Consider the following 19,934-nt stretch of genomic DNA (forward strand, 5'->3'; position numbering starts at 1 on the left):
TTTTGGCTCTTCGGAGCGGAGATCTCTGGCCCTGCCTGACAGGGGTGCCTTTGAGGTCATGCGGAGCGTGTTAGAACCTGGTACTACTCCACAGTCGGCTCCATCAGCCCCTCCCTCTACAGTGCCTGCGGTGATTTCTTCTCATCCCATTGTTTCGGACCGTAGAGAATCTGCGCCTCGGGTATCCCCAGTGGGAATTTCCTCCTCTTCCGAGGCCTCTCCTGACCTTGCAGGAGATCCCCCTAGGAAGAGACAGTGCAAGAGGAAGCACATTGACTCCCCTGAGTCTGTCACCTCTGACACTGATTTGGAGGATTCTGAGGGTTCCCCTTGTTCCCCCTCTGAAGATGTCTCCTTTGCAGACATACTAGAAATCTTGAAACAGAGGGGGAATTGGCCAGTCCTTAACCCTTCAGAGGACGAATCAGTGTACCTTGAGGCGTTTGGTTCTCGACCTTCCACCTCCTGGGTGTCCCCTCCCTTTGACCCCCTCATGGAAGTGGTGGCGAGGAAGGCTTGGGCGGCTCTTGACTCGGTGGAACCCACCCCTAGGAGGCCAGCCAAATTTATCACTGCCCCCAAAGACAAGGAGTTTTTGTCCAAAGGTGTCTCTGTGGATGCCATGGTGGTGGCTGCAGCCACTAAGAAGGAATTAGTGGATCCTTCGGTACCTGTTCATCCTCCTAATAAGGAATCTAGGACCATGGACAGGTACGGTAAGCGGATGTTCTCATCAGCGACCTTTTCTATGCGTTCGCTGAATTACCTGTGTCATTTCACTCGTCTGCAAACGGACTTGCTCAAGGATATGAGTGCAGTGTTGAAGGACCCATCAGCTGTGGGGCTTCAAGATAGGATGAACTCCCAGCTGGCTACCCTTAACTCAGTAGTTAACTCCTCCATGCGTCTGATTTTGTATGCGGCTGATGGAGTGAGCAGGGCCGCAGGTACAGGGGTGGCCTTACGCCGCCATGCCTGGATGCGGCTATGTAGCTTTGCGGACCCTTTCAAGGCGTCCTTCACTAACTCCCCTTTTGATGGATCATCTCTCTTTGGTCCACAAGTGAAGGATACTCTGACAAGGTGCGAGGTAGAAGGTAAGACTCTTTCTGCCGTCAGAGTCCGTTTTTCTACCCCTTCTAGACCCTACCCCAAGGGTCAGAAGGGGGGGGGAGATGTGGTTCCGCAAACAACCACAGGGTGTCTTACCGGACGCACAGAGTCATTTCCCCTATAGAGGCAGAGGGGGGAACAATAATAATAGATGCCGTCCTAGAGGCAGAGGGGGCCCGCAGAATCAGGGTAGTCTAGAAACCTTCTCTGACAAACCCTTTCAGCACCCCCTGAGGGGCTGCCCGACTGTCCACCTTCGGAGGCAGTCGGGGGAAGATCATCTCTGTACCCAAAAGCCTGGCTTTCCCTTACTCAAGACAAGTGGGTACAGTCTATCATATCCGAAGGCTACAGAATTCCATTCATTCACATCCCAAAACAATCCAGAAACTCCCTTCCAGACGTTCCACCCAGTCAAAGGGAGCAAGCAGCACTAGAAATTTCAAAGCTGCTAGCAAAAAGAGCCATTCAACCAGTTCCAGCAGACCAACAAGGATCCGGAATCTACTCCAAATTCTTTTTGGTTCCAAAGAAGACAGGGGACTGGAGACCCATTTTGGATCTCAGCAACTTGAACAAGTTTGTCAAGAAAACAAAATTTCGGATGGTCACGCTGCAGTCCATCCTGCCCTTTCTGGGTCAGGACAACTGGATGTGCTCCATAGATCTCCAGGATGCGTACTATCACATCAAGATGAACAGACTATCCAGGAGATTTCTCCGCTTCAGGCTAGGAGCCAGTCATTTTCAGTTCAGGGCCCTGCCCTTTGGTCTCACTACATCCCCCCCGAGTGTTCACCAAATGCATGGCAGTGGTTGGCGCTCATTTGAGGGGCCAGGGATTCCAGGTGTTTCCGTACTTAGACGACTGGCTCCTGACTGCCACCACCAGGCATCTACTTCTCTTAGCCAGAGACTACACTTTACGAACCTGTCAGACTCTAGGCATCTCTGTAAATTACAAAAAGTCTGTCTTGTCGCCTTGTCAGTCTATTACCTTTATAGGCGCAAGATTAGACACAGTCAGTCTGTCAGCCAGACTCACGGAACAAAGAGTAGCAGACATTCACAAGCAGGTTTTTCTTCTATTACGACACAACAGGGTCAAGGTCAGACTGGTGTTGAAAGTCCTAGGGATTATAGCGGCGGCTATTCCTCTCCTCCCCTTAGCCAGCTTCCACATGAGGATTCTTCAGTGGATGCTTTTCACTCAGTGGTCTTTTCAACGTCTGCCAATGTCCCACACTGTCAGCATAACTCAGTCATGCAGGAATCATCTTTCCTGGTGGGTCACATCTCCCCAACTTCTTCTAGGGAGACCTTTCGTTCCCCCGCCCCCGGCTGCAAATCTGGCAACGGACGCCTCCCTGATCGGGTGGGGGGGGGCATTACCAGGGCAGGACAGTCCAGGGCACGTGGCAGCCGATAGAGTGCCACTTGCACATAAATGTTCTAGAGATGAGAGCAGTGCTTTTAGCATTGCAAGCCCTTCAGGACTCTCTTCCCAAGGGAACTATAGCAATTCAGACGGACAATATGTCTGTAGTGTGGTACATCAACAAGCAAGGCGGAACCAAATCTTACCCCGTATGTCGAGAAGCACTCAGACTGTGGCAATGGGCGATCTCTTCTCAGAGCTTCCTGATAGCAATGCACATTCCCGGCAAGTCCAATGTGATAGCAGACAGATTGAGCAGAGCAATTCTCATGCCTCACGAGTGGTCTCTGAAGAAATCAGTGTTGGAAGAAGTTTTTCGAACTTGGGGCCAACCTTGCTGCGATCTTTTTGCCACTCCCCAAAACAGCAATTGTCCCGATTTCTTCACCCTCTTTCCCCTACCATGTCATCCCATCAGAGACGCTCTAGTTCACGATTGGCCTCCGGGACTCCTGTATGCCTTTCCCCCCTTCCCACTGATACCTCAGCTGATTCGGAAAGCCATCGCTCTGAAGGCCTCAATGATCCTCATTGCCCCTTATTGGCCTCGACAGGTTTGGTTTCCCTTTCTTCACCGTTACCTTTTGGTGCAACCATGGCATCTGGACCCAGTTCCAGATCTCTTGACCCATCAATTGGGTCAGCTGCACCAATCCCTTTCTTCTCTGAACCTCACAGCGTGGTTCCTCCAATTCCAACCTTAGCCAGGCTTCCCTTAATATCTCACTCAGAGATATTTTGATAGCTTCTCATAAGTCTTCTACCCGGAAGATTTATAGCAGCAAATGGAAACGTTTCTCCTTGTGGGCAGTGTCCAGGGAAATAGATCCTTTTACTGCACCTATTCAGTCCATTCTGGATTTCCTAGCTGAGCTTTTCCAAGCAGGCTCTTCTCCTTCTACTATCAGGGTTCAATTGGCGGCTATATCTAATTTTCATGTGGGGGTGTCAGAGTCTACTATTATGTCTCTCAAACTCTGTAAAGCCTTTTTGAAAGGAGTTTTTCTTAAGCCCCCTATCAAGGATCCACCTCCTCCTTGGGATCTGAACTTGGTTCTAGCATCATTGATTCTACCCCCCTTTGAACCTGCGGCTTCATGTTCTATGAAGTTGTTGTCTTGGAAAACACTTTTTCTAATAGCCATCACTTCAGCTAGAAGGGTATCGGAACTCCATGCTCTATGCTGTCGTCCCCCGTATTTACTTTTTCACAAAGATAGAGTATCCTTGCGTACCAATCCATCCTTTTTGCCCAAAGTGTCCTCTCAAGCAAATCTGAATCAAACTATTGATCTCCCAGTTTTTTTCCCCAACTATGGCAACAGGTCAGAACAGAAACTGCACTGTTTAGATGTTCATCGCCAACTTGGGTATTATTTAGACAGGACTAAACAGTTTAGAAAATCAGACCAACTGTTTATTTCATATGCGGAAGGCAAGATGGGCCTTCCAGTCACTAAAGTGTCACTTTCTAGATGGCTTACTTCTACGATTACCTTTATTTATGAGATCTGGCACCAACAATTGCCCTCTAAGCCTAGAGCTCATTCTACTAGGGCCTTAGCCACATCCATAGCCTTTCAGGATAGGCTTCTTATTGATTCTATTTGCTCAGCAGCCACCTGGGCTTCCCCTCATACCTTCATTTCTCATTACAAGTTGGACATAGCCTCCAGAGACCGTGCCAACTTTGGATGTTCTTCATTCCACATTGCTGCAGTCCTAACACTTGGGTAGTCCGCTGTCCCAGTCGGCCCGAATACCAAAGTATATGGCTGACGTCGGTCAAGGCGCATTAGTCTGACGTCAGGACGTCAGGGTACAAATGCGCATGACCGACGTCATATCCTCAGTCTTTTTTGCCGCATGGTCCGATGCAGAAGCAGTTTTGCGAGTGCAGGTTGGCGTTCTGAAATTTTCTGAAGTCGGAGTTTCAGACCGAATCAAAGTTGGCTAAGTACCCCGTTGGGGAATATTTTGTTTTTTTTCTTGCCTCAGTATTTAACCGGATGTCAGAAAAAGTGAATAACTGTATTTCTTGTGGGAAACAGATACCTCATAGGGATTACCATACCTTGTGTATACCTTGTTTAGGGCCTGAGCACGACGTTGTTGGATGTCGCTCTTGTGCTAGATTTAACAAACGCACTATAAAGAGAAGGTTAGACTGTGCCAGGTTAGTTTTTGGGAAGCATTGTAATTATAAAATGCCGTCGGATGCTCCGGCCGCTTTGTCAAAAAGCGCAAGGACAAAGCAGCAAAGCCTAGGTTGGAAGAACCGTCAGTCCCGGACGTCGGTTCTTTAGAAGGCTCAGTGGAGCCGGAGGTTCTGCCAGAAGTTTCTTTGGAGTCTCAGGAGAGACTTTACTGTTACAGGATGTGTCCTCTCAGGAGGTAGGCCAGGCTGAAGGGGCTTCTCAGGTGGCTGTTCTCCCTCTCTTCCTAAGGTGGTTAGGCCCTCCCTTCTGTTTCCAAGGCTTCTTTGAGAGGCAGGCCAGGTTTAACTTCAGTGGGGGTCTCTCCTAGTTCTTCAGGATCTTTGCCTAAGAAACATATGCTTAAAATGGCAGAAGATTTGATTACTATGATTAGAGGTTCTATGCCCCTCCTGATAAGAGGCCTAGGGTGGAACCTGAGCTTGAGAGTTTTGAGCAGTGTTCGAGGCTTCTGAGTCTTGACTGAAGACTTGCAGGAGTATCCTCCTTATTCTGATTCTGATGTGGATGATTCTACTCCTTGACTTCTCCTCCTGAGGATTTTTCTTTTCAGAGACTCTTCATTCCATGAGGGAGCATTTTAAATGGGAAGGTCAAGATTTCTCTGATTCCAGGAAGAGGCTTAGGGAATTTTGTTTTACCCCAGCATAGGCCTTTAGCTATACCTCCTGTTCTGGATGTGGTGGAAGATGTTTTTGCAGAGGCTTCCTGAACCCTGATTCTTTGCCTCCTGCCCCAGTTAAACCCGATAGGTATTATAGGGTGCCTGAAGCTCGTAAGTATCTTTTAAGAGTCCTAGGGCAGACCCGAAACTGTTTCTCAGGGGCCTAAAGGTGTTAAGGCTTCTGTTGTTAAAAATCCTGTTCCTCCTGATAAAGAGGCAAGGGCTTTGGATAGATGGGGAAAGAAAGTGTATACTTCTTCCACTTTAGCCATGAGGCGTTGAATTGCCAGTTTCACATGTTAAAATATCAAAATTATCTCCTTTCACAATTGAAGTCTAAGGTGGATGCTCTGGCGGAAGGTATTGAGTGTAAAGAGTTGCAGGATTTGGTTCATGTGTCTGAACAGGTGGGTAAGCATTCCTTGCAATGTGGTTTTGATGCTGTGCAGGCCTCTTCGAGGGTGGCTGCCACTGGTTCTGTTCTTCGAGGCACGCCTGGCTGAGGGATCAGAATTTAGCTGAGCATGTTAAGACAAGGATTTTGGATGCTCCGTTACAGTCTGACGTGTTGTTTGGTTCGCCTGTGGAAGCAGTTTTAAAGAAAATGGAGGACAAGGCTAAGTCTATGCAGACTGTTAAAGATTTATTGCAGGTTCCGCCTCCAGTTTAGTAGAAATTGGCCTACTAAGGGATGGACATATCCTGCTTATGATTCCCAGTCTAGGGGTAGGTCTAGACGTGGTAGGGGCAGAGCTCAAGGTTCTTTTAGGCCTAAAACAGGGAGTTCACCTGCTCAGTCTTCTGGTGAGGGCAGGGGTCAGTCCTTTCGTAAACAGACCCAATGACCTGCCTTTTCAGCTGCCAGTACTTTCTCGTCTGGCAGCACCTTTGGGAGGAAGGCTGGCTCTTTTCAAAGAAAATTGGAATTTAATTACCCAAGACAGATGGGTATTGGATATCATTCACCACGGTTACAGGTTTTATTTCCATACCTTGCCTCCTTTCAAAGGCATGCCAGACATTCCTCCTCTACAAAGAAAAGAGGCTCACAAGCAAATTTCTCTGTTACTCCAAATAGGGGCCATTCAGCCGGTTCCGGTGCCAGAAAGGGGCCTAGGATTTTATTCTCGCCTGTTCCTAGTACCAAAGAAGGGGAACACGTGGAGACCAATTTTGGATTTATCTCTCCTCAACACTTATCTGGACATTCCCAAGTTCAAAATGTTGACGTTACAACAGCTTTTACCTCTGCTGGGCAAAGATCACTGGATGGTAACTTTAGATCTCAAGGAGGCTTACCTTCATGTACCTATCAGACTAAGTTGCAGGAAGTATCTGCGTTTTCGAGCTGGGAATTCCCATTCTCAGTTCTCTGCATTGCCCTTTGGCTTATCTACTGCGCCCAAAGTATTCACAAAGGTTCTGGCTCCAGTGATAGCTTACTTCAGGCTAAAAGGAATACAAATCTATCCTTACTTGGACGACTGCCTGATTCTGGCTCAAGAAAAGGAAGACCTTTTACAGCATTTGGAATATGTGATAGCAGTGCTAAGATGCCTAGGGTATTCTGTGAACGAAATAAAGTCCAGTCTAGTACCCTCTCAAGACATGTGCTTTCTGGGTGTGAGACTGAATACAGCAACCCAGATGGCCTTTTTAACCCCGGACAAACAAAAGAATCTTTCCCTTTACTTCCATCAACTATCTCTTCAGTCCGGGCTGACTGCAAGGACAGTCCTTCAAGCCTTAGGGTTCATGGCATCTTGTATTCTGGTGCTTCCCAATGCCAAACTGCATATGAGGAAGTTGCAATGGTATCTCAAAATGTATGGACACAGCACTGCCAGGATTTGGACACTGTCATTCAAATAATACCTTGCATTCAAAAGGAATTTTTGTGGTGGGCTCAGGAATGTCACCTAAACAAGGGACTCTCTGTGACCCGGCCAGAGGCGAGTCAGATTCTAACGACAGATGCCTCAGACATAGCTTGGGAGCTCATCTGAATGGAAAGTGGATACAAGACAAGTGGCCTGCCAGACTACAGCATCTACATATCAACATGAAGGAGATGTTAGCAGTCCAGTTTGCATTAATGGCTTTCAAGGAGTTACTTCTTCCAGGGCAGGTGTTGATTCTAACAGACAACACAACTGTCATGTGGTACATCAACAAACAAGGGGGAACACATTCTTACCCGTTATGCAGGCAAGCAATGATTTTATGGGAGACTGCGCTCAGCTTGCAACTAACTCTTCAGGCAAGGTTTCTGCCGGGAGCACAGAACTCCTTAGTAGATGTGTTAAACAGACAAGTCATGGATCCCCACGAGTGGAAACTGGATCTTCATGTATTTCGGAAATTGACAGTGTCTTGGGGAACTCCAGACATCTGTTCGCTTCTCCACTAAACCACCAGCTGCCAAAGTTTTGCACAAAAAGGTTTCATCTCACAGCTTGGAAAGTGGATGCTCTTTCTTTCAGTTGGAAAAATCTTCATGTGTATGCCTTTCCACCTCTGCCTCTTCTCCCAAAGGTGCTCCTAAAGGTCAGACAAGACAAGCCAAGGATGATTTTAATAGCTCCAGATTGGCCTCGGCAACACTGGTACCCATTACTGAGGAGTCTGGTAAGGAAGCCTCCATGGCCTTTACCTTTGATTCCGCACCTGTTGTCTCAGAGGGACGGTCATCTACTCAATGTCAAGCTTCACTCTCTTCATCTAACAGCCTGGCATATTCTGTTTTGAAACACAGCAGGTCTCAACTTCCTCAACAAGTTTTAAATGTGATTATGGAAGCCAGAAGACCTAGTACAAGGAAAGTGTACAGAAAAATGGAAGAGATTTTTATTTTGGAGTGCAGCAAAGAATTTGGAGATTTCTGAGCCTAATTTGAGTGTGGCTCTTCAATATCTTACTGAGTTATTGGACAAAGGTTTGTCTTTCTCTTCCATTAAGATTCATGCTGCAGCAATTTCAGCTCACTATGATTGTGACCCACCATTGTTTTCTCATCCTTTGTTCAAGCAATTTCTTAGAGGGGCAAAGAATATAAGACCCCACGTGAGCTCCTACTCCTGCTTGGGATCTCAATTTTGTGTTGGAGAAACTTACTCTACAACCTTTTGAGCCTGCGGCTACTGCTGAATTGAAATACTTGTCATGGAAGACTGCTTTTTGATGGCCATTACTTCTGCAAGAAGGGTTTCTGAATTGCAGGCCCTTATGGCGGTTGAGCCTTATTTGATTTTCCATAAGGATAGGGTATCATTACGTACTAATCCTTCCTTTATGCCTAAGGTGGTTTCTAGTGTGGCTTTAAACCAAACTATTCATTTGCCTACTTTCTATGCAGATCCCCAAAATAAGGGGAAAAGATTTTGCACACTTTAGATGTACACAGGCAGTTGCGTTATTATTTAAGCAGGACTAAGGATTTTAGGCAGTCTCAGCAGTTGTTTGTTTCTTTTGCTTTGAGTTCCCAGGGCAAGCCTGTGTCAAAACAAACTATTTCTAAGTGGATTGGGTTTTGCATTGCATTTTGTTATTCCCATCATGGCAAGGAGATTCCAGCTGGGATTAGGCCTCATTCCACTAGGGCTACTGCCACTTCAACAGCATTTCTAAGGGGGGTGGCAACTAAGGATATTTTGGAGGCAGCTACTTGGAGTTCAGTGCATACTTTCTCTAAGCATTACCACCTTCCTCTCTGCTCTAAATCTAGGGCTGGTTTTGCCACAGCTATTTTGCAAGGCATGTTGACAGCTCCTGCTTCTTTATGATTTGCCAGCCTCCCTTACCTCTGCTTTGGGATTCTACCCAAGTGTTAGGACTGCAGCAATGTGGAATGAAGAACATAGTACAGTTTTGTACCTACCATAAATGTAGATGTTCGAGGATCCACATTGCTGCAGTCCAATTTACCCTCCCTCCTTCCCCTCTGTGTTTAGGGGTGGTTGTGTGGGTGAGGTTATATTCTTGTAATTTTGTATATATTGTACATATATTTGGTGCAGGAGTGTTTGGTGTTTTTTGGTTTTGGCCTTATCTTTTTAGGGTCTTCTGACATCTGGGGCAAGAAAAGACTGAGGATATGACGTCGGTCATGCGCATTTGTACCCTGACGTCCTGACGTCAGACTAATGCGCCTTGACCGACGTCAGCCATATACTTTGGTATTCGGGCCGACTGGGACAGCGGACTACCCAAGTGTTAGGACTGCAGCAATGTGGATCCTCGAACATCTACATTTATGGTAGGTACAAAACTGTACTTTCCACTGTTCTCAAGAGTCTGTTCCGATAGGCCACCCGGGACAAGGTGCTAGGGATGCGGCCCCATCCAGCAAGAATGAAGGCGAGCTAGACAACTTAACATTAAGAAGTTATGTACCTACCATAACGTTCCATGTTAGTTGTCGTCTTCTCGCCTTCTTTCTTGCGTCCCACCCTCCTTCCCCCTAGCCTGGACAGACCTAGAGGAGATTGTCTTGTGACCTTTCAATCCTTTCTACCACCTCTATATTTTTCTTCTGTTAGGTTTAGGACACCTCACAGTCAGCCCTATAGAGGTGGGTTACCCTTCTCCATGTTATGGAGTTTTTTCTTGCTTGGCCTAGCTTTCAAACGAGATCCGAGGAGTTACCGCCTAGCATTGTGGGATATGGGGGAGCCTCGTGCCAGTGGAATTAGCTCTCGAGCTTTAGTATTGGCCGAGTCGGAGCCGAGGATCGGCTCCGAACCCATCCAGCAAGAAAGAAGGCGAGAAGAAGACAACTAACATGGAACGTTATGGTAGGTACATAACTTCTTATTTTTAATCGCTTTTCGGCGAGAATAGACAGTCGCAAAGGTAAAGGCAATAAAGGTACTTAAAATCTGGTAGCAGTCACTCTTTTTTTTTTGTGTCTCTGCTGCTAGCACCACTCTGCAGGACCACGAGGAGCTTGCCGAGTCAGAAACCTATCTTGTTTCTGGTTAGACTGTTTAGAAAGTTCTCGACCCTTATATGGGGAATAGTTTAATTTTGAGGGCCGTAGTGCCTGTTTAAGTTAGAGGGCCTTTCCTCCCTGTGTGTGTGACTTAACTTTTTTTTTTTTTTTTTTTTTAATCTTTTTTCCTCTTTATTGTTATAGTTAATACTTTTAGTATTGTTCTCTAACTTATCTTTCCTGATGCTCAATGTCAAAAGGTAAGGATAGGGAGCATAAAGATCATCGCCCTTTGGGGTTTAAGAAGTGTGATAGGTGTGCGCAGAAAATGTCTCTTACAGGCAGCCACACCAGTTGCTTGTATTGCCTTGGTGAAGCCCATTTGCAGAAACCCTGCATGTTTTGTCACACATTTAGCACTAGAATTTTAAATGAGAGAAAGAGAACTTATAGATTGGGATCTCATGACCAGTTCCTTCCAGGATCAGCTGGAACCTGGTCAGGCAGCTCCAAAATCCTCTAATTGAAAATTATCGGCCCCAGCTTCGGAACAGACTAAAAAGATTAAAGCGTCAGAGCCAAGAAGTTCCGGTTCTGACTCTGTTTCATCCATTTTGGTGCTGTCTATTTCCTCGGCTCCGAGACGACCTTCAGTACCGAAAATTTTACCTGAAATCAAGGTAGTCTCTTCTACCTTGAGATCGCCTATTTTGGAAAGGAGATCTCCTTGTGTCTCCACCAGATCCTCCAGAACTCTTATCAGATGTGGACATTGAGAAGGTGGTGAAGAGGTTGCTTTTGGATCCAGCTCTGGCAAGAAAATTGGCCCCTCTGGACCCAAAGGTCTCTGAGCCCGACCCCCTTACCGACAACTGTTCCTCCTCAGACTGTTTTGCTCTCGGAGCCTGTTACTTCAGGTTCCTCTGTCTTCGATCATTCGGATCTGAGGATTCAACCTGCTTCCTCAGAGCCAATTACTCTATCCTCGATGGCACAGTCTGGAGCCGAGGGATCTGGGAGCAGACACTCGTGTTGACTCAGAGGGGAACAGTCACTGTGGATTCTTGTTGGAACTAACCCTCCCTTTCAGAGCCTCTGCTCAGCTCGGCTCCCACTTCTACTTAGGAGCCATTCCCTCTTGCTAGGAGTTAACCATCCTTCCCCTCGGAGCGGAGGTCTATTTTGGAGTGGGGGGGGCTTTCGAAGCTATAGAGAAGGCTTTATCCTCTGCTAAAGCCATTCCATTGGAACCTGTGTCCCACCAGCAGCAGGCAGCAACCCCCCCTGCCCACCCCCACAGCATAGGGAACCAGAGGCCCAAGTAGCCCCCATTGGGGGTGCCCCCTCTTCCAAGACCTCCCCAGATTATCCCACTGGAGAGCTCCCTCAGAAGAGGCTGTGTAAGAGAAAACATGTCGACTCACCTGAATCTATCACTTCTGATACTGATTTAGAGGAATGGGAATGGTCCCCTAGATCCCCCTCTGAGGACGTCTCTTTTTCTGACATCCTAGAAATTCGTAGACAGAGGAGTGATTCAAAGACCTCTAACTCTACTGAAGATGAATCGGTGTATCTTGAGGCCTTTGGTTCCCGACCCTCCACCTCTCGGGTGACACCACCTTATGACCAACTTTTGAGGGTCAAATCGTGGCAAGCATGAACCTCTCTAGATTCAGTGGAGCCCGTTCTGAGGAGGCCAGATAAGTTTGACAGCACCTGAGGACAAGTCTTTTCTTAGTAAGGGAGTTCCCGTTGATGCTATGGTGGTAGCAGCGGCCACCAAGAAGTAATTATCTGAGACATCATCTAATATCCATCCTCCTAACAAGGAGCCTAGGATGATGGATAGGTATGGGAAGCGTACTTTTTCTTCAGCGGCATTTACACTAAGATCGCTGAATTAACTGACTCATTTTACTCATCTTCAGAGGGATCTCCTGAAAGAGTTAGGAGACACCATGCAGGGTTCAGTAGCTCCGGGTTCCATGGATAAGGTTTCTGTGCAGCTCTCCACTTTTGCTTCTATAGCGAAGTCCTCCATGAGGCTGATCTCATACATGGCAGATGAAGCGAGTAGGGCAGCCGCAGCAGGAATATCCCTCAGGAGACATTCGTAGATGTGTCTTTGTAATTTTATGGAATCCTTCGTCTTCCTTCACTAACGTCCCCTTTGATGGTTAATCTCTTTTTGGTCCCGAAGTGAAAAAGACTTTGACTAGGTGCGAGCAGGAAGGGAAAACCTTATCTACTGTCTGAGTCCGTTTCTGTCTCCCATCCAGGCACTTACCCCAAGGGTAATACAGGAGGAAAAATGTGGTTCCGTAAATCCCAAAAAGGTTTTCCTCAGGCACAAGGTCAACTCTCCTTCAGAGGCAGAGGGGGAAGATATAATGGAAGATGCCTCCCTCATGGCAGAAGAGGTCCACAACATCAGGAAGACAGAGAAACTTTCTCTGATTGTCCCTTCCATTGCCCCTGAAGGGTTGCCCGACTGTTCTTCTCTGGAGGCAGTCCATGGTCGTCTATGGCTGTACTCAAGCGCCTGGCTAACTCACACAAGATCGTTGGGTACACACCATAATATCCAGAGGATGTTCGTGTTTCACTGTTGCAGTCATTACATTTGGGTAATCTGCTGGCAGGTTGCCTTCAGTCGGCCTGATTAACAAAGTCTTGTGTCCTGCGTGGGTTGCTGTCCCTTCCATGACGTCAGGTCGTCAAAGGTATAAAACATGCAGCCGACGCCATTATATCAGTCTTTCTTGCCCTGCAGTGCCCAAAGCAGAAGCAGTTCGCAAGTGCCGATTGGCCGACTCCTGAAATTTTCGTTTTAGAGTTTCAGAACCGAAGTCTTCAAATAAAAGCTAAGTACCCCTTTGGGGAAACTTTTTCTTGCTCCTTACCGATGTCAGTAAAAGTTAATAATTGTATTACTTGTGGGAAGCAAATACCTCCTAAGGATTTTCATTTGTACTGTATTCCTTGCCTAGGCCCTGACAACTATGTACCTTGCTGTAGGATTTGTGCTTTATTTAATCAGCGCACTATCCGTCGTCGGTACATTTTTGCTGCAAAATATTTCGGTTCTCTGTTTAATTATCCAGAAATGACGTCACTTAGCCATCCGACTACCAGACTACTGAAAAAAACGCAAAGAAAAAGACAGGCCGTTGAAGTCCAAAACTGCCAACGATGCGTCTCCTAAGCCAGTCACCAGTTCGCCTGTACTCAGTGAGGCGCTTTCGCAGCCCCCGATACCCACTACTTCTAATTTGCAGGCCTCTACTGAGACCCATTCGTTGTCCGGTATGCTGCGAGATGCTTCACATATGGAACCCGCGGATGTCTCTACCTTGGATGGGTCTGGATCCGCTGAGCAGGCACCGGCTTCTGAGGATGTATTCAGGCCTACAGACTTGCATATTAAACAGACTCCAACTTCAGTGTTAAGGCCTAAGTCTCGATTTATGTCTAAAAAACCGATGCCCAGGCTACATGTTCAGGCCCCTATGCCTAAAAACTAAATGATCAAAATGGCTGAAAATTTAATTACTCTAATCAGGGGTAGTCAAACCCCCCCCCCCCCCAGAGGCCTAGGATTGAATTTGACTATGAATCTTCTGAACAGGACTCTGTTTCTTCTGACTCTTCTAATGATCTGGATTTGTCCATACCTACTGATGAGGACTCTGATGCAGAGGATTCCATTCCCTCTAATCCGCTTGAGGATTTCTCTTTTGAGGAAGCTTTATATACCTTTAGGGAGCATTTCCTCTGGGAAAGTCAGGATTTCTCTGAATCCAAAAAGAGGCTTAGGGATTTCCTTCTTCCTTAGCATAGGCCTTTGGCTGTGCCCTCCTGTACTATATATTGTTGATGTGTTTTCGGAATCCAGTATGGTCCCTGATTCCTTGCCTCCAGCCGCTAGCAAACCAGGCAGGTACTACAGGGTTCCTGAGTCCCACAAATTCCTTTTCAAAAATCTTGTTGCGGACCCAGAAACCATTTATTAGGGGCCCAAGGGCATTAAGGCTACTACTGCTAAAAATCCTACCACTTCTGATAGAGACTCCAGGGCACTGGATAGATGGGGTAAAAAGGTTTATACTTCAGCGACCTTAGCAATCAGGGCTTTAAACTGTCAATTTCATATGCTAAAATACCAACAGCATATCATGGGACTGTTAAAACAGAAAATGATGATTATTTCTGATTGTGTGAAGAATAAAGATTTGCAGGATTTATTGCATTCAGCTTAACAAGTTGGCAAACATACTTTGCAGTGTGGTTTTGATTCTTTAGAGGCTTCTTGTAGGGCTGCTGTTACTGGGTATGTGCTTAGAAGGCAAGCTTGGCTTAAGAAGCAATCTCTGCCGAATCATGTTAAAGCAAAACTTTTGGATGCTCCTTTACAGCAGGACTGCTTATTTGGCAATAAGGCTGAAGAAGTTCTTAAAAAGATGGAAGATAAAGCTAAATCTATGCAAACTGTGAAAGATTTCTTACAAGTGCAACCTCGTAGATTTAGTAGGCATTAGCCTACTAAGAACTGGTCCTTTCCAGCTCCTTCCTGAGCCACTACGGCCAAACCCAGACATTCCAAAACCACCAGGTTTCAGTCCCAAGGGACTTTCAGAACTAAGCAGTGGGGTGCTTCCACTTCCACATCTGGAAACAAGGCACCACCCTATGGTAAATAGTCCCAATGACTTCCCTTTGACATTACCAAGCACTTACCTCTTAGCCACCCCCTTTGGGGGGAAAACTGGCTCTTCAATCAAGAAACTGGCAACTCATAACCCAGGACAAATGGGTTTTAAATATAGTGTCCCAGGGATACAGATTTCATTTCCACACGCTGCCAACTCCAAACGGGTGGTCAGACCTGCCCCCAAATCAGTGGGCAGAGGCTCAGAAACAAGTACTTTCCCTCCTAAGCTTGGGGGCTATTCAGCTAGTACCAGAAGAGGAAAAGGGACAAGGTTTCTATTCCAGAATTTTCCTGGTACCCAGAAAAGACAAGTCATGGCGTCCAACTCTGGACCTGTCTACTCAACACCTTCCTGTACATTCCAAAATTCAAGATGTTGACTCTTCACCAGTTGCTTCCTATGCTAGGCAAGGATTACTGGTTGGCAACTCTCTACTTAAGAGGCTTACCTGCATATCCCAATCGGGGAATCTTGCAGAAGATTTGTACGCTTCAAAGCAGGCTGCATGCATTATCAATTCTCTGCACTGCCCTTTGGCTTGTCTACTGCTCCCAGGGTATTCACAGAGTGCCTGGCTCCAGTGATTGCATTTTGCAGGCAAAGAAATATTCAAATATATCCATACCTGAGCGATTGTCTAATTCAGGCGGAAAACCAGGCCATTCTTCTAAAACATCTGGCATTTGTAAAAAGAGTTCTAACCTGTCTAGGGTACACCATAAACGAAAAGAAATCTCAACTGGTACCCTCTCAAAAAGATTACATTCCTGGGTGCAAGCTTGAATACAACTGCCCAGATGGCTTTCCTTCCGATAGAAAAGCAAATTCATTTGGTGACCTACTTCATACAGGTGGCCACAAAAACCCTGCTATCTGCAAGGCAAATACTGCAAGCCTTGGGGTTCATGGCCTCCTGCATTCTTTTAATTCCATATGCAAGACTGCATATGAGGAAACTTCAGTGGTACTTAAAAAGTTTATGTAGTCAACATTGTCACAGCCTGGAAACAATGATTCCTGTCATACCTTGCCTGCACCTAGAGTTCCTGTGGTGGGCAGAGGCCTGCCACCAAAACAAGGGACTGCCATTCACACCACCTCCTGCCACCCAAACCCTAACAACAGACGTATCAGACTATGCATGGGGGCTCATCTGGCAGGGAAGTGCATTCAGAGCAAAGGAAGCCCAAATCAAATGCACCTTCATATCAATCAAAAAGAATTGCTATCTGTACAGCATGCACTGACTGCCTTCAAGGACTACCGTCATCCAGGACAATTACTGATAAAGATGGACAACACCATGGTTATGTTGTACATAAGCAGGGGGGTACACATTCCTACCCCATCTGCAGACTAGCCATGGCATTGTGGAACACAGCCTTGAGCTGCCAAGTACAACTACAAGGAAAGCAGAATGTTCTGGCAGACTAAGCAGAAATCTCATGGACCATCAAGAATGGAAACTGGAACCACGGATTTTCAACATGTTGACACGCAAATGAGGGAGCCCAGACATAGATCTTTTTGCCTCACCCCAGAGCTACCAGTTGGACAAATTTTGCACAAGAACTCATCACAAAAAAGCCTGGAAAGTGGATGCTGTGTATCAGTCTATGCCTTTCCCCCTCTGCCTTTGCTCTCCAAAGTTCTACTAAAAGTCAAGCAAAGGCAAACCAAAAATGATTTTGATTGCTCCGGACTGGCCTTGCCAACACTGGTACCCACTCCGCAGTGTGTCACATTTCTCCGTGGCACCTGCCACAGACACCTTCCTTACTGTCTCAGCAGGACAGCCAAATTCTGCACCCTCACCTTCAAACATTGAATCTTGCAGCTTGGCTAATCACTTAAATTCCCCCTTAGCGTCCCTCAGCAAACCTGTGATGGGTGTCATTTTGGAGGCGAGAAGACCTAGTACTAGAAAATCTTATGCTGACAAATGGAAAAGATTCTGTGCCTGGAATCAATCTCAAGGGATGAGCACAGCAGTGCCCAATTTACCTCCGATTTTACAATACCTAACTGAGATGCTTCACAAGGGCCTGTCTTTTTCTTCCATAAAAAATCTATGCCTCTGCCATTTCAGCTCATTACAACACCTCCCCCCTCTTCTGTCATCCTCTTCTAAAGCAGTATCTCAGAGGGGCCAACAACTTGAGACCACACAGGAGAGCTCCAAACCCTGCCTGTGACCTTAACTTAGTATTGGAGAAACTCACTCTACCTTCTTTTAAGCCAGCTGCAACTGCAGACTTAAAATTTCTTTTCCTGGAAAACAGCATTCCTTTTAGCAATCACTTCAGCTAGAAGGATATCTGAATTACAGGTTCTTATGGCAGTGGAGCCTTTCATAGTCTTTCATGTGGACAGGGTGTCACTCAGGACCAATCCATCATTCATGCCCAAGGTGGTATCCAGTGTGGCTCTTAATCAGTCCATTCATTTGCCAACTATATTTCCCAATCCACAGAACAGGGGAGAGCAGATTCTGCATTCATTAGATGTACACAGACAACTTAGATTCTACTTGGACAGGACTAAATCTCAAAGAACATCTGAACTGCTGGTAGCATTTGCTGCAGGGGCAAAGAGGAAGGCTATTTCAAAGCAAATTATTTCTAAATGGATAAGCCATTGTATTCATTTCTGTTAAAAGCACCATGGAAAACCTATCCCCCAGGGGATCAGATCTCATTCCACCAGGGCTGCATCTACTTCAGCAGCCTTTCTCAGAGGTGTTCCTACCAGGAATATTCTAGAAGCTGGTACCTGGAGTTTAGTTCATACTTTCACCAGGCATTATCACTTACTAATTTTCTCTAAATCCAGAGCTGGCTTTGCCACTACTGTTTTGCAGGGCCTTATAGCTGATGTCCTTCAAGAATGCAACTGCAGTCATAACATATGGGTTGTCCTGCCTCAGGCAGCCCTCGGTCGGCCGGATTCCAAAGTCTGGGTCTGACGTCGGCTGATGTCGCATTTCTCTCCGACGTCAGAGCGGCTGGAGTATATAAGCATCAGCCGACGCCATCTTCTTCAGTCTTTCTTGCCGCGGTGCCGGCAGAAGCAGTTCTCAAGTGCCGGTCGGTCAGCTCCTGTATTCTTCGAAACCGAAGTCATCAAAAAAGCTAAGTACCCCGTTGGGGACCTTTTCTTGCCTCAGCCGATGTCAGAAATTACTGAAAAACTAAATAATTGTTTGTCTTGTGGTAAACAAATACCTCATAAGTATTTCCACTCTTATTGCCTCCCTTGCCTTGGCCCAGACCACGACGTCTCGGCCTGTGCCGCCTGTGCTCGCTTCAATAAGCGCACTCTCAGGCACCTGTCGGAGTTCGCTGAAGACTTTTTCGGTGAAAAATTTGATTACACAATGCCGTCGGAACAACCGACAACGCAGACTCCTAAGAAACGAAAAGACCGGGACCGACATCCCGCGTCTTCCACCGACACCATGCCAAAACTAACCGCGAGTGCCCCGGTTCCCTCTGTGGCGGTTATTCCACCGCTCCGAACCGAAGACACCGCCTTACCGATACCTTCGATACCGGAGGCCACTCCGCCAGTTATTGATTTTCCTCCGGATACTGAAACCGAGGAAATGCCCGAGACCATTGCTGTTGATAAGGTCACTCCTGCACGTGGAGTGGCTAGGCCTCCCATGTCCATGTCTATCAAGGCCTACACACGTGCTAAGGCAGCCAGCAAGTCCAAGCATCTTACTGCTAAAACCTTACCTCAGCCTACTCCTGAAACTCAAATCATATCTATGGCCGCAGATTTAATTTCCCTGATCAGAGGTTCCCAGGCCCATCCTGAGAGAGGATCCCCAGCCTCCTTCTGATAAGAGGCCCAGGGTTGAACCCTCTGACCCTCTTCCTTCAGATGAAGATTCTGAGGACTCTGTTCACTCCGAAAGCCAGGAAGAGCCCTTCCAGACCTATGAGGATTCAGATGCAGAAGACTCCATTCCCTCGGCCTCTCCTCCTGAGGATATTTCTTTTGGGGAAGTTCTGCATTCCATGAGGGAGCATTTTATGTGGCAAGGCCAGGAATATTCAGATTCCAGAAAGCGCCTTCGAACCTTCCTTAAAAAGCCCCAACACACAGACCCTTAGCTATACCTCCTGTGCTTGATGTTTTGAATGATTTATACTCGGACTCCAGTGTTACCCCTGATACTCTTCCTCCTGCTCCTGTCAAGCCTGACAGATACTATAGGGTCCCAGAAACCCATTCTCATTTCTTTAGGGCCCATGCTGTTGATTTAGAAACAATTTCCCAGGGGCCTAAAGGGGTTTCAGCTACCACCTCCAAAAACCCTTTGCCTTCCGACAGGGAAGCAAGGTCCTTAGAGAGATGGGGGAAGAAGGTTTACACCTCCACTACGTTATCTATGAGAGCTCTCAATTGTCTCATTCACATGTTTCAATATCAGGATTTCCTGTTAGATGATTTACAGAAAAGATTGGCCTCTCCTGAACCTTTAGATAGGAAGTCTTTGCAGGAGGCTGTGCATAATTCTCAGCAGGTTAGCAATCACTTTCTACAGTGTGGATATGATGCATTGGAGGCTTCATGTAAGGCAGCTATGACAGGGGCGGTCATTCGTAGACATGCATGGTTAAAAGAACAACCTTTACCTGTGTTATCACATCCTTTGTTAAGGCAATTTCTTAGAGGAATCAAGAATATAAAGCCCCCAAGAAAGGCACCAGTACCAGCTTGGGACCTCAATTTTGTCCTAGAAAAATTGACTCTACCTCCCTTCGAGCCAGCAGCTTCTGTGGATTTACAATTTCTTTCCTGGAAGACAGCTTTCCTGCTGGCCGCTCAGCAAGAAGGGTTCTTTTTA

At 46.6% G+C, this 19,934-nt stretch overlaps 1 protein-coding gene across 3 annotated transcripts in view; it reads left to right on the forward strand.

The window, feature by feature from the left end:
- CCHR1.PART0H19orf47 (chromosome chr1.part0 C19orf47 homolog) overlaps positions 1-19,934 on the forward strand; it is a 1,064,431-nt gene that overhangs the window by 364,646 nt on the left and 679,851 nt on the right. The window lies entirely within an intron of this gene.

The sequence above is a fragment of the Protopterus annectens genome, chromosome 1.part0, assembly GCF_019279795.1.
Source record: "Protopterus annectens isolate FY-2018-M chromosome 1.part0, PAN1.0, whole genome shotgun sequence".
Classification (NCBI taxonomy): domain Eukaryota; kingdom Metazoa; phylum Chordata; order Ceratodontiformes; family Protopteridae; genus Protopterus; species Protopterus annectens.